The sequence below is a fragment of the Eubalaena glacialis genome, chromosome 2 (genome assembly GCF_028564815.1).
Source record: "Eubalaena glacialis isolate mEubGla1 chromosome 2, mEubGla1.1.hap2.+ XY, whole genome shotgun sequence".
Classification (NCBI taxonomy): Eukaryota; Metazoa; Chordata; class Mammalia; order Artiodactyla; family Balaenidae; genus Eubalaena; species Eubalaena glacialis.
Genome location: NC_083717.1, coordinates 137,127,144 through 137,140,730, shown reverse-complemented (window position 1 = coordinate 137,140,730; position 13,587 = coordinate 137,127,144).

The following is a 13,587-nucleotide window of genomic DNA, read 5'->3' as shown; positions in this document are numbered from 1 at the left end:
ATTCCAAATTTCTCTTTTATGGCCAAACGTCTGTATATTTTACTAAACGGTAACTACCCCAACCCAATTTTTTGGAAGGAACTAGATGATATAGCTTTAAGGTTTTAAAGGAGATTTTGATGAACCCATCTGCCATTGGGCATCCCAATTATCAGATTCCCTTTTACCTTTTTTATATGAAAAGGAAGGGAATGCCCTTGGGTATTCACCCCAAAACACAGGGAACACCATTGACCCATAGGGTACTGTAGTCATCAATTGGACTTTGTGGCATAAGGATACCACCCTTGCCTTAGAGCTTTTACTGCCATTGCCCTTTTGGTTAAAGCCACCAAGAAAATTATTGTGTTCCCATTTAACCATTTTAGTACCTTATGCAGTAGACACTCTCCTGAATTCTCATCACACTCAACATTTCTCAGTCAACCACCTCACCTCCTATGAAGTCTTTTCGTTAACTTCTTCTCCTCTTCTTTCCTGGCAGGGACTCAGCCAAAGAAAAGCCATGGACTCATTGTTTACTATAGTCCTCCCAACTTTCTTTTTCCCTCAAAAAAAGAGTTCTCCTTCCCTTGCTGTGTGGGGACTTATGCTTCAACTCTTCTCTTTATCAAACCTAAGAAAGTTCTCCACATGTTTAAGAGTGCATGAAGTTAGGTTGGACCATCCAGATAATACAGGATAATCTCCCTGCCTCAAGGTTCATAATCATAATCATATTTTAAAATGCCATTATTCCATATAATGCAACATATTCACAGATTCCATGGACATCTTTGGGAGACCATTATGTTGACTACAACAAACATATTCAAGAAAAGAAATTGAAAAAATATTCAAAAGTAGAATCAAAGGAGGTTAATATAATACACACTAATACACAGAGGCATGAATAGATATATGTGTATATATGAGTAACTGTTAATTACTTCTTTTATTTCTGACTCCTACCAGATATTTCTGTATGTGTTATTCCAACAAACCAATCTTATGAATCAGTCCATGCTTTAATGGAAAATTTTAAAGTATTACGGTTGAAAATATTCATGTTTTTAAAAATTCCAGTTAATATCACTTCATATCATATACCAGTTTCTCATTAATTAGCTTTTAACTCATAGACATCATCTAGCAATTTCTTTTAGACTTGTGTATTAATCAAAGTTATTTTAGTTGTAAACAGCAAAACTAAGTCTGGACATTTTAAGTATAAAAATGTAACTTTTGGAGTAAAAATAGCATAATTTACAGAATCAAAGGAAGAGTTGAAAGCTAAACCTTCAGAAGGGCAAGTACCAGGGAAGATTCTGGGACCTGAGAAACAAGAATATCCATGGATCTCCTCTTGAGAGGGCTCTCAATAATAAGATTTAGATTCAAGCCCTCTTGGGTTATGTTTCTCTTTTTCATGTTTTAAAATTCTGGGACAGAGCATATGATTGACCAAACTTGAATCACACATTTATTTTCCCCTTGACCTATCAACCATTGACATGGGAAAGCAAAATCATGTGTGCAAACTCGCTCAGTGGAGGTCCACTCATGTGCATTGAGGGACATATCCAGATAAGAAACACTTCACTACAAGCCAAATAATCACTTCAAAAAATGCCTGGCATAACCTGCATTGAATAAAATACCTGCATGAATTATCAGCCAGGTATTATTTCAGACATAAATAGCTTTTAAAACTTCATTCATCACTTAAATATTCATTGGTATGAGTAAACAGTGCTATTTTGAAAATAAATTTAACCTACAATAAAAAGGATGCACTGTTACAAATTTGGAAATGCAGAGTAAATTTCCTAGATTTATGGAACCAAGTCAGATTGTCTACTTATGTCTTTAAAGAGGTCTATTTCTACATTTTATTTTCCTGTTAAATATTCCTGTTAAATATTGCCCCTTCAATGCTACACTAAAAATGACACGATAACTTATACAAAACTCATATTCTAAGACAGTAGACATGACAAACCAAAGAAATCCGACCACCTACTTTATATTTTCTCTATTTTATTGTCCAAAGGCATGGTTAATATGATCTGATAAGAAATATGCCTTAAGGTACTCCATAAAACGAAAGAACAAGCAATGTTATTAGTCAAGAAAATATATGAAGATAATGGCAATATTTTATTCCTTATTATATTAAAGCCTATCCCTGTTATTTTCGGTACCAACATCCAACTTCCCATATTGGCCATCCGGATAAAGTAAATGACATTATATAAGGGACTGACAAACTTTGCTGCAGATAGCGCATATGCTTTCCTTGAAGAATACTTCACATTCTTTATACTGTGCCATATGTTTTCCATCTCGCTGACAATTACTGCATTAATGGAGAATGAAGTATACTTATCTGAAAATATCCATCTACCTTTAAGTCATTACTTGAGAATACGGGCAAAATTAAAAAGACACACAGTTGCTGAAAAGCCAAACACATTTTTCTACATGGTGTAAAATGCTTTAATTAACTTTTATTTTCTTTTGATACCCAGACCTTTTATAATAGAGAATTCCTGGGAATTTAGTTATCTTCATAGACACTAATGCTTTATTTATGTATTTTATTTGACAAGCCTTTGCTCTGTGCCAGGTGCTATTCTAAGTGTTTCTTATGTATGAGGTAGTCTTATTATATCTATCCAATAGGTGAGAAAATTAATGCACAAAGAGCTTAAGTGATTTGCCCAAGTGCCAAAAAAAAATGTCATAGCCATTTATATAGCGGTATAAGACACAAATTAAGCTATGTCTGGAGTCTGGAAAAAGCTATGTGGAGTGAGAGTTAAATATTTTTGTTCAATTCATTTATATTTATTCCACTATAGGCAAATTATTTTAACTTACATAATATTTTTAGTATTGTAGTGAATTGTTATCCTTAATGAGATAGTCCACTAAAAATAAATTAATATATCACAGCATTAAAACTCTACTACATTTTTATTATAACAGATAGTGCAAAATACTGATTCATTTTTATGGTAATAAATATAATTTCCTTCCTTCCTATAATAAAAAGTACTGCCATTAACAACTGTCATTGAAAAAACTAAATGTTACATATTTAAATGTTACTTTATTTTATTTTATTTTTTAACATCTTTATTGGAGTATAATTGCTTTACAATGGTGTGTTAGTTTCTGCTTTATAACAAAGTGAATCAGTTATACATATACATATGTTCCCATATCTCTTCCCTCTTGCATCTCCCTCCCTCCCACCCTCCCTATCCCACCCCTCTAGGTGGTCACAAAGCACCGAGCTGATCTCCCTGTGCTATGTGGCTGCTTCCCACTAGCTATCTATTTTACGTTTGGTAGTTTATATATGTCCATACCACTCTCTCACTTTGTCACAGCTTACCCTTCCCCCTCCCCATATCCTCAAGTCCATTCTCTAGTGGGTCTATGTCTTTATTCCTGTCTTGCCCCTAGGTTCTTCATGACCTTTTTTTTTTTTTTCCCTTAGATTCCATATATATGTGTTAGCATACGGTATTTGTTTTTCTCTTTCTGACTTACTTCACTCTGTATGACAGACTCTAGGTCCATCCACCTCACTACAAATAACTCAATTTCATTTCTTTTTATGGCTGAGTAATATTCCATTGTATATATGTGCCACATCTTCTTTATCCATTTATCCGATGATGGACACTTAGGTTGCTTCCATGTCCTGGCTATTGTAAATAGAGCTGCAATGAACATTTTGGTACATGACTCTTTTTGAATTATGGTTTTCTCAGGGTATATGCCCAGTTGTGGGATTGCTGGATCGTATGGTAGTTCTATTTTTAGTTTTTTAAGGAACCTCCATACTGTTCTCCATAGTGGCTGTATCAATTTACATTCCCACCAACAGTGCAAGAGGGTTCCCTTTTCTCTTAAATGTTACTTTAATTAAAATTCTTTTGGATACATAGCTCAGTGACCACAAACTCACTGTTGAACTTTTTCTTGCTTTTAAGTCTTTATTTTTTCTTTAATGTAGGCAACTACATACCTAGATATAGTTTTGCTTTTTTCTTTTTGTTTTTCTTTTTAAAGAGTTCAATGATTATTTCCAAATTTATTTATGTTTCAAGACCAAGAAATATAGAGTACTTAAAGTGTTCTCTGTTCAGTTGTATTACCAAGAAACTGAATTCCTATATCTCAAGATCACCATAAGCATTCTAAACTTTCCAGTACTTTTTCATAAAATTTATTCATTGTCTGATGAAAATGTGATTGTGTGCCTTTAGCATCTGAAGGCTTTGCATTATTAGTCCAACTTAAACAACTCCTTTTAAAATAAAATAAAGCTTTGTCCATCACTTGGGTTGGATAAAGGCAATATATTGTATAAAAACAGCAAATTTTCTGTGTGCTATTGTTAGAATGATACACTCTTGAAACTTCTAATACTTTCTTTCATTAAACATTATTGTATGGAATCTGTTTTTCTCCTCTTCTGATCACTAGAATTCAATATCCTTCACAAGAAAACATTTTCAATTCCAACCCTGCAATTAATAACATGAGAGAGCAGAGCTCAATAGATGTCGGAGTTATAAAAAATAGACACCTTGAAATCTCTAATTAAATAAAGCTAGCATAATTTGCCAACAGAAATACTGAATTTTAATTTTGCCAAGGGGTAGCTTTAGGGCATCATTTAATCCAATAGATTGCCATCCAAACAACTATCAAATCAAAGACTATTAGCTAAATACTCAGTAGGAAACTGAAAGTTTGAAAAGTTTCCTAAAAAACCCCTGAGGTGAAGACTGATGATTATTTTATCTAAACAAATATGAGTGAGATTTATTTTCTTTTAGTGTCTTTGTGACCAGAACATCAAGGGCTATTCATTCATTACTCTGTGGTTTGTTTTCAGTACGAGAAAGCTAGGGTGAGAAAAACTTCTAGAGAAAGAATTTAACTGCACTTGAAATTCTATTACACTTTCATATAACAAAAATTTTTACCCAGGACTCATTTGGTAAATGTACTCATTATGTAAATCACTGAATTAAGCATTTTTTTACCCTTATTTTACCAAAAAATAAACTTTTCTCATTCAATAAGCAATCTTGGGTGAAAACAATAAAAATCAACAGTTTATTGACAAAGTGTTATTATATATAAAATGCATTTTAATGAACCATAAAATTATAATTTGTATTGCCACAGTACACTTTACCTGATGACTTGATAAGATAGAACCAGTTACTTAAGCATACTTTGAGCATAAATTATCTGATAACTACTTAGACTTTTAAAAATTGTTTAGTACTTTTAAAGCCCTGAATAGTGCTCTAGACAATGATGGCACCTCTGGTAGATTCTGTTGGTGCCCCACTCATATCGTCTTGGTCTTCATAATTTCTACCCATGTTTGCTTGACTTCCAGCTGCCACCACCTGCATGCCTTTGTCCTTGGGCTCTTCTGGCTGACACAGGCTGCTCTGCACACAGGCAAGGCATGCAGGAAATGCCAGGAGTCATTACTGGTATCCCTCAGAAGCATTCCACAAGTGACTGACAAATTAGGAAAGCACTCTACTGATGGCAATTGTTAAAAAATTCTCCTAGAGTCCTGACCAAGGTTCCCCTCTGCTAGACCAAACTACAGACAGGTTTATTCCTTATTCTAGGCCACTGACATCCTTTTTCTTAGTGTATTTACTTTAGAAAAATTTTCATTGTAAATCCATTTTCTGCCACATTGAGATATAAATCTTTTAGAAAGCCTCTTCACAGTTTTAAAACCCCTGACTGTCTTTGGCCAGGACCTGAGAACCATTCCTCTGAAAGGTAATCATAAGGAAGATAGAGGCCCTATCTCTTGGTTTCTGTAGGAACATAGGAGCCAACCTTCAGTCTGCAACCTTGCTCCAAGTTGTAAATTACTTCTTGTTAAGAAGATGGGAGAATATTTACTTTTCCTTTGGATAAAGAAAATTAAAAAACACAGATGACCTAAGGTCTCTACCTCACCCCGTTCTTAAAAAACCCACTGCCATTTTTTTTCTTTTCTTTTTAAAAAATTATTTCACAATTGTTGAGCACAGTCTGAAATCTGGCCTCTCTCTCCTTGGATCTGCCTTGCCTCTTTAAGTTTGTCTGGTGCAATTTTTGCTTTGACAGCCTCAATGCAAAAGACTTTTGGAGAGGTCACCTTCTGTGTTTGTGTCTAGATAGTTGTTGTTTTGTTTCTCATTTAATCTTTAAGGGACCGTATCTCGATTGAATTTATGACTCGAAAGAGATGTGGGTTCTAAAGTTGTTTTAAAATGTACTATGATAGAGGATGAGAACCTTTCTACATCCAAGCCAATTTCCTCATTTTCTCCCCTAGTAAGGGGAGAAAACAAGAGTTCACACTTTGGACGTGGGAATGAGCACTCTTAGAGGCGTTCATTAAAATTTTTAGATGGGTGATAATCCTGACAAACAAAAGAGAAAAGAAAAAAATATGATCCTTTTGGTATTGACCCTCCTGAGTTGGTCTCCAACAAAGGTCCTTCTGTCCGGTGTTGCTCTTGTCAATAGAAGGAGATTGAGTTCAATTCAGAAGCAAAGGAAAGCTTTATTCTTTGATCAGAGAATGGAGAGGTCAGAGCTCTGGGGCTAGAGTGCATGCTCTCCCAGAAAAACTGAAACATCGCCAGCGAGGCTGCTCTATAGGGTTGTTGGCAGGGAGGGGGCGGGGTTGGCAGGGAGGGGGCGGGGTTCTCGCAGGGAGGGTGCAGCTGCGCTGCTCAAGACTCCAGATCACACACAGCGCCGGGCGCAGCATCTCTGCACACGGACCACCACCGCCATCTTGAATTGAGTATCACGCACTCTGCACACAGCCCGCCGGGTTGACGTGTATGACAACACTTTGGTGCTAGGAACTCTAGTGTGAAGGCCGAGTAAGAGGCCCTGTGAGCAAGTGAAACTAGACTAAGTCCAAAGGAAGAGAAAAGGTTAGATTTTATTTTATGACCCAGATTTTATTTTTATTTCCTGGGAATTGTTAATGGGCTACATGAAGTGCATTGATGGCTACAGAACTTTAAATAGATGTATGTAAATTGTTTGAAATTCCTTCAGTTCAAAGAAAGAGTCTCACTACGCTCTCCTAGGTATGGATTAGACTTAGTGACTTGGTTCTAATGAATAGAATGTGGCCAAAGTGACTGATTTATGAAGCTATAGTCCAATGGGCTTCCACCAGGCTGTCTCTATCTTGGGATGCTAACATTTGGAACTCAGTTGCCGGGTTTTAAGAAAGCTCAGGCCATGTGTCAAGCCCAGGTCTTCAATCCACTGAGTCACTGTCAATCTTTGAGTTTTCCAGTTGAGGCTGTAGATATTGTAGAGCAAGGACAAAAATCCCTGGAGTCTTGTCCAAATTCCTGAACCACATAATTCATGTGGGTTGTTTTACAACACTATATTCTGTAGCAAATTTGTTCTGCAACAGTATATAAATGGAATATATATCTATGTATATATATATGCTTTTATAAAAGAATACTTTTAATAAGATGTTTCATAAACCTAATAAGAAAAATGTATAGTCTTCTCAATAGACAGTGAAAAACATTTCATAAAATACATCAACCTCTTCTTTCTTTCTTTATAGGTTTAAGATAATTTTTTAGAGAAGTTCTAGGTTCACAAAAAAATTAAAAGGAAGATATAAAGATTTCCCCTATATTCCCTGCCCTTATGTATGCAAAGACTTCCCTCTTAACAACATTTCCCACCAGAGGAGCACATATGTTACAATTAGTGACCTACGTTAACACCATTATCACCCAAAGTCCATAGTTTATATTACAGGTAACTCTTTGGTGTTGCACATTCTGTGGATTTGGGCAAATGTATAATGACAGGTATCAACCATTGTATAATCATACAGAATAGTTTCACTGCCCTAAAAATCCTCTGTGCTCTGTCTATTCAGTTTTATGGTTTTCACACTTTTGCCTTTTCCAGAATGTCATATAATTGGAATCATACAAGATGTAGTCTTTTTGATTGGCTTTTTTCAACTTTGTAATATGCATTTAAGTTGGTGTCAGTATTCTGGATTTTGGCCCTCCTAATAGATGTGTAGTCGTATCTCATTGTTTTAATTTGCATTTCCCTGGAGACATAAGATTTGGAACAAATTTTCATGTGCTTGTTTGTCAACTGTATGTCTTCTTTAGTGAGATCTCTGTTAAGATCTTTGGCCTTTTTTTTAGTAAGGTTTATTTTCTTTTAAGTGTTCTTTGTATATTTTGGATAACAGTTCTTTATCAAGTGTGTCTTTTGCAAATATTATCTTCAGTCTGTGGCTTGTCTTCTCATTCTCTTAATGTTGTCTTTCCAGAGCAGAAGTTTTTAATTTTAATGAATTCCAACTGATCAGTTATTTCTTTACTGGATCAGGCCTTTGGTGTTGTATCTAAAAAGTCATCACCATACCCAAGATCATCTAGGTTTTCTCCTATTTTATCTTCTAGGACATTAACCATTAAAAAAAAATACACACATACATATACCCACACATATCGAGATGGAAAACTAAAATCTCTTGAAAAGCTAGTAATAGTCACACACTTCTTGACGTATGAAACACCACTCTTCCTCCAAAAGAAAACATCATAATCAATAACAAAACACAAAACATTTCCAAAAACAATTTCTGCAGAATACCAGTTCCAAGGTTAGTAAGTGACACTTGAAAATATGACATTATTTAAATTACCTCAAAGGGGAATCATTTTTAACATAAAACACTGAAAAATTAATGAGACAATGTTGTTGATTTTATTACATAACATTTAATAATGTCAACTAGTTCCCATGTACCCCATTCTCTCCCCAAAATGACACCCCTGGAAAATATTCATAAAAATCAGAAATAGGCATTAATATTCTACAAAAAAATAAAAATAGGTATTTGTAAAAGAAAAATAGAGGGACAAATGCTGTTAATTTACATAAGCAGAAATAGATGTAATTAATAAGTAATTTTTAATAGTAACCTCAAGAGTTATGGAAAATTCTCAAAAATTAAATAAAAATGAAATTCATTTATAAATTATTAATGTGTTTTAAGATAATAATTTGTCCTTATGCTTATGAATGATTCTTATACATTATTTTGGGGAATAGTTGTTGGTTGACCTCTTAAAAACTTTGTAATATATATATTCAAAGCATTAAAGGTTTATAAAATTTGATCAGGTTTTTGTAATTTTATGAACCAATTTTTGGTGAATATTTAGATATCATTAAAGATACAACAGCAATTTTCATAACAGATTTATTTGCAATACAGACAAAATTTTTAAAAATAACAAAAGGAAAGAATGTTTTAACCAATTGTGATGCAGCTATACAAGAGAATAATACATAGCCACTGAAATCATGTAATTTTCACTTCAATTAGACAAATGACACAAACATTGAAAACAATAACATATGAGTAGAGCAATAGAATTTATTATTTGCAAAATAAGATCTTAATTTTGTCTTATATATAGTATACATGCATATAGGAACAGCTTTATATCAACTACATTAGTTGTAGGCCTCTATATTTGTGGGCTTACATATGTAATTTTAAATTCTTCCCATCTTTCTCAATATAAACTGAACAAGTATTACATTTTAATCAGAAAAAAACTCAGATCTTAGATATTTAAAAAAAATTACAATTTGAATTTAAAAAAGGAAATTAACAGCCATAGATATTTTTACAGAGATATTTTTAGGATTATCAAACCAATTAGGACTATTTAGTAGCTTGTTTACATAATGAAAGACATAAATAAGTATTTTAAAGTTACTGACCTATGCTTTTTTGATTAAGCATGCAAGTATTTCTCAAATAAATTAAGAAATAGGAGTCAGGGTTGTAAAATAGCAGGAAATTGAATTAATTATCACCTCCAGCATGAAATTGTTTCAAATGGTGCTTTTAGAGTTAGAAAGTACTTTTAAGTGCATTTCAAAGTTCTGTTACAAACTATCATAAACAAGGAAACAAAGGCCAAAAGCACTGCCTGCACTGTGCTTTCTTAGTATATTTTAATGTACTTGGAATAAAAACTATTTCTGTTTAGCTGATCAAAGCTGTTTTGGGTTTCTTATTAAGGTGGCAGAGCTACACCTGTGAATTTTTATAGAAGCCTGGGGAAACACTCAGCAGGATCTAACATTTTCTTGTGGGTAAAAACATTTTCCCTGTATGTGAAAGTTTGCTCTTCATTTGGCAGATGGAATCCCCTGGTGAGGTGGGTTTTAGCAGAAAAAATACAATTACACATACACCTTGAGAATGGAAGACATCAAAGTGAGGAATGCACGATTGAAGATGTATTCATTATGTTATCAAAAATATAATCTCTCTTTTTGAAGTAGATGATAGAGTTTTGCAAAAGCGTACTTGTATATGAAGCATTTAGCTTTGTATTCATTTTAAAGGAGTATTTATGGATCTTATATAATGTTAAGTTTAAAAATCCTGATTGCATTTTCCCTACTATATTGTTTAACTCGAATACAGTAATAGTCACTCTACATCCAATCTTATCTGTTTGATATGGTAAAATTTAAAACATATAGAATTCACAAACAAATTACAAAAGACATGCTTTCAAATTCAATGGTGGGATTTTTTTTGTTTTTATTTTCAAATGGAGATTTGTTTTAAAAATAAATATATTGTCAGATGCTTAAAGAAGTATTTGTATTATTGTCATGGGTGAATTATATCCCCAATTCATATGTTGAAGTCCTAACCCTCCTTACCTCAGAATCTGATCTTATTTGGAAATTGGGTCATGCAGATGTAATTAGTCAAGATGAGGTCATAGTGGAGTAAAGGGGTGCCCTAATCCTATATAACTGATGTCCTTACAGAAAGGGGGAATTTGGACACACATGCAGGGAGAATACCAGGTGAAGACTGGAATTATGCTGCCACAAGCCAAGAAAGATTGCTGATAGACAAGAAAAGATTCTTCCTTGATGCCTTCAGAGGGAGTATGTCCCTGCTGACAACTTGATCTCAGATTTCTAGCCTCCGGAACTGTGAAACAATAAATTTCTGAGTTTAAGCCATTCAGTTTGTAATACTTTGTTAGAGCAGACCAAGCAAACTTATACAATTACCAGTAGAATAAAGTACATGTCAGAGAAAAGTATTTTTAAATTTTCAGTTTGACAAGTATTGAATAGAGGTCAACATCGATAGAGCAAGTTTACTATTGATGCTTAATCCAGGACAGTTCTGACTGATACATTAACCTCTTTCAAAGTACTATCTAATTATACTTGGACAGCTGTAATACTGTATGTAATTACATCCAGACAATTATGAGTCCCATAGAAGTACATCTTTCAGGGGAAAAAAAAATCTTAAAGACATAATCTAACTTCTGGAATTGATATATTTTAAATTTTGCATCATTTTATTTGCTGTGGCTCAGCACAGAAAAATTATGCCTCTTGTTACAACTTTCTTCCCAAAGGATTAAGGGTAAAGTTTCTTCCATGTTGATGGATAGCAATTATGTTAAAAATGAAAAAGTACTGATCAAGGGATGAGTCAATCAGCTTTAAAACAATTTAAGAAAAAATCAATATATTTATTGAAAACAAGCAGTTTGCAGCACACCTGAAGATGAATTATTCTGTGTTGTGTGGAACATAACCACAGGGAACAACGCCCCTGAAGGAATTGCAGGACTGGTAAGGGGAGGGGAGGATGCCTCCTGGGGACCCCTGGCATTTCTATTATTTAATACAAAATAAAGGATTGATGAGGGGCGTCCCTGGTGGCGCAGTGGTTGAGAATCTGCCTGCCAATGCAGGGGACACGGGTTCGAGCCCTGGTCTGGGAAGATCCCACATGCTGCGGAACAACGGGGCCTGTGAGCCACAACTACTGAGCCTGCGCGTCTGGAGCCTATGCTCCACAACAAGAGAGGCCGTGATAGTGAGAGGCCCGCGCACCGCGATGAAGAGTGGCCCCCGCTTGCCGCAACTAGAGAAAGCCCTCGCACAGAAACGAAGACCCAACACAGCCAGAAATAAATAAATAAATAAATAAATAAATAAATAAAAAATAAAGGATTAATGAGGGACACAGATTTCTTAGTGTAAGATATTCCTGTTCTAATCGGTACATCATGTAACACTTGTTTACAATTCAGTTTGCTAAAGCAAAAGTGTCTCACCAATAGTTATCCACAATTATTTGATAGGATATTGACAGATATTTGCCCAAATCCACTATTTTAAATGCACTTACAGTTTATAAATGTCATATTTATAGAATAGATGATAAAATTAGTATAGTCCAAATAATTCTGAGACAAGAGGAAGTTAACAAGACTTGATCTCTAGCCTGCATATGACATTCTCAATAATTACAATGTAGGATATGATTGACTAACATAGCTATGCCATCATTTTAATATTCTTATGTATTTGTGTTTTGTAAATAGAATTCAGAACTAAAAAGAAGTGTAGGAGAGTTAGAAAGGCAGGAATAAAAGATAAAATGTCACCACAGTGTTCCCTAAATTACAAAAGGCAGTTTTCTTCTGTTTGTTTTCTCTTTATAAACAATATTTCCTTACATCTTACTTTCTGTCAGAAAGATGTTAAGTTTATTTTTGTTTACTGGCTCCCTGCCTTTAACATTTCTTTGAAGATCAGAAAGATCCTGCTTCTAAAACTTTTTATTTTCTGTCAGACTTTGGTTATTTGCAAATCTGTGCTAAACTTACGTTTTTAATCTATGAAGTGTTGTATCCACAGAAAGTCATTTAAAGTTACTTTTATAACTAGAAACTTATAGCACTTCAGCCATTGTCTTTGTTCAGGCTGCTAAAAGAAAATATCATGGACTGGGTGCCATAAATAACAAACATTTGTTTCTCCAGTTCTGGAGGATGAGAAGTCCAAGGTCAGGTGTAGGCTAGTTAGGTTCCTGGCTCTCTTCCTGGCTTTCAGATTGCTGCCATCTTGCTGTGTCCTCACATGTGGGAGAGAGAGCTCTGGCCTCTTCCTCTTTTTATATGGGCACTAATCCCATCATGGGATCTCATCTAAACCTAATTACCTCCTAAAGGCCCTACCTCCAAGTACCATCACACTGGGGATTTGGACTTCAACATATAAATTTTGGGAAACACAAACATTCAGTCCGTAACAGCAATGGTGAAAATATTTTTAAAATGTTCTTTGTTGAGAGTGATACTTTACTAGTAATATAACGTCTTTAGTGAAATTGTGACTAAAAGTCAAAGATTACAATAATTTTCTGGCTTCCCTGGTGACGCAGTGGTTAAGAATCCGCCTGCCAATGCAGGGGACACAGGTTCGAGCCCTTGTCTGGGAAGATCCCACATGCCGTGGAGCAACTAAGCCCGGGCGCCTCAACTACTGAGCCTGTACCCTAGAGCCCACGAGCCACAACTACTGAGCCCAAGTGCCACAACTACTGAAGCCCACGTGCCTACAGCCCATGCTCTGAAACAAAGAGAAGCCACTGCAATGAAAAGCTTGCGCACCGCAACGAAGGTTGCT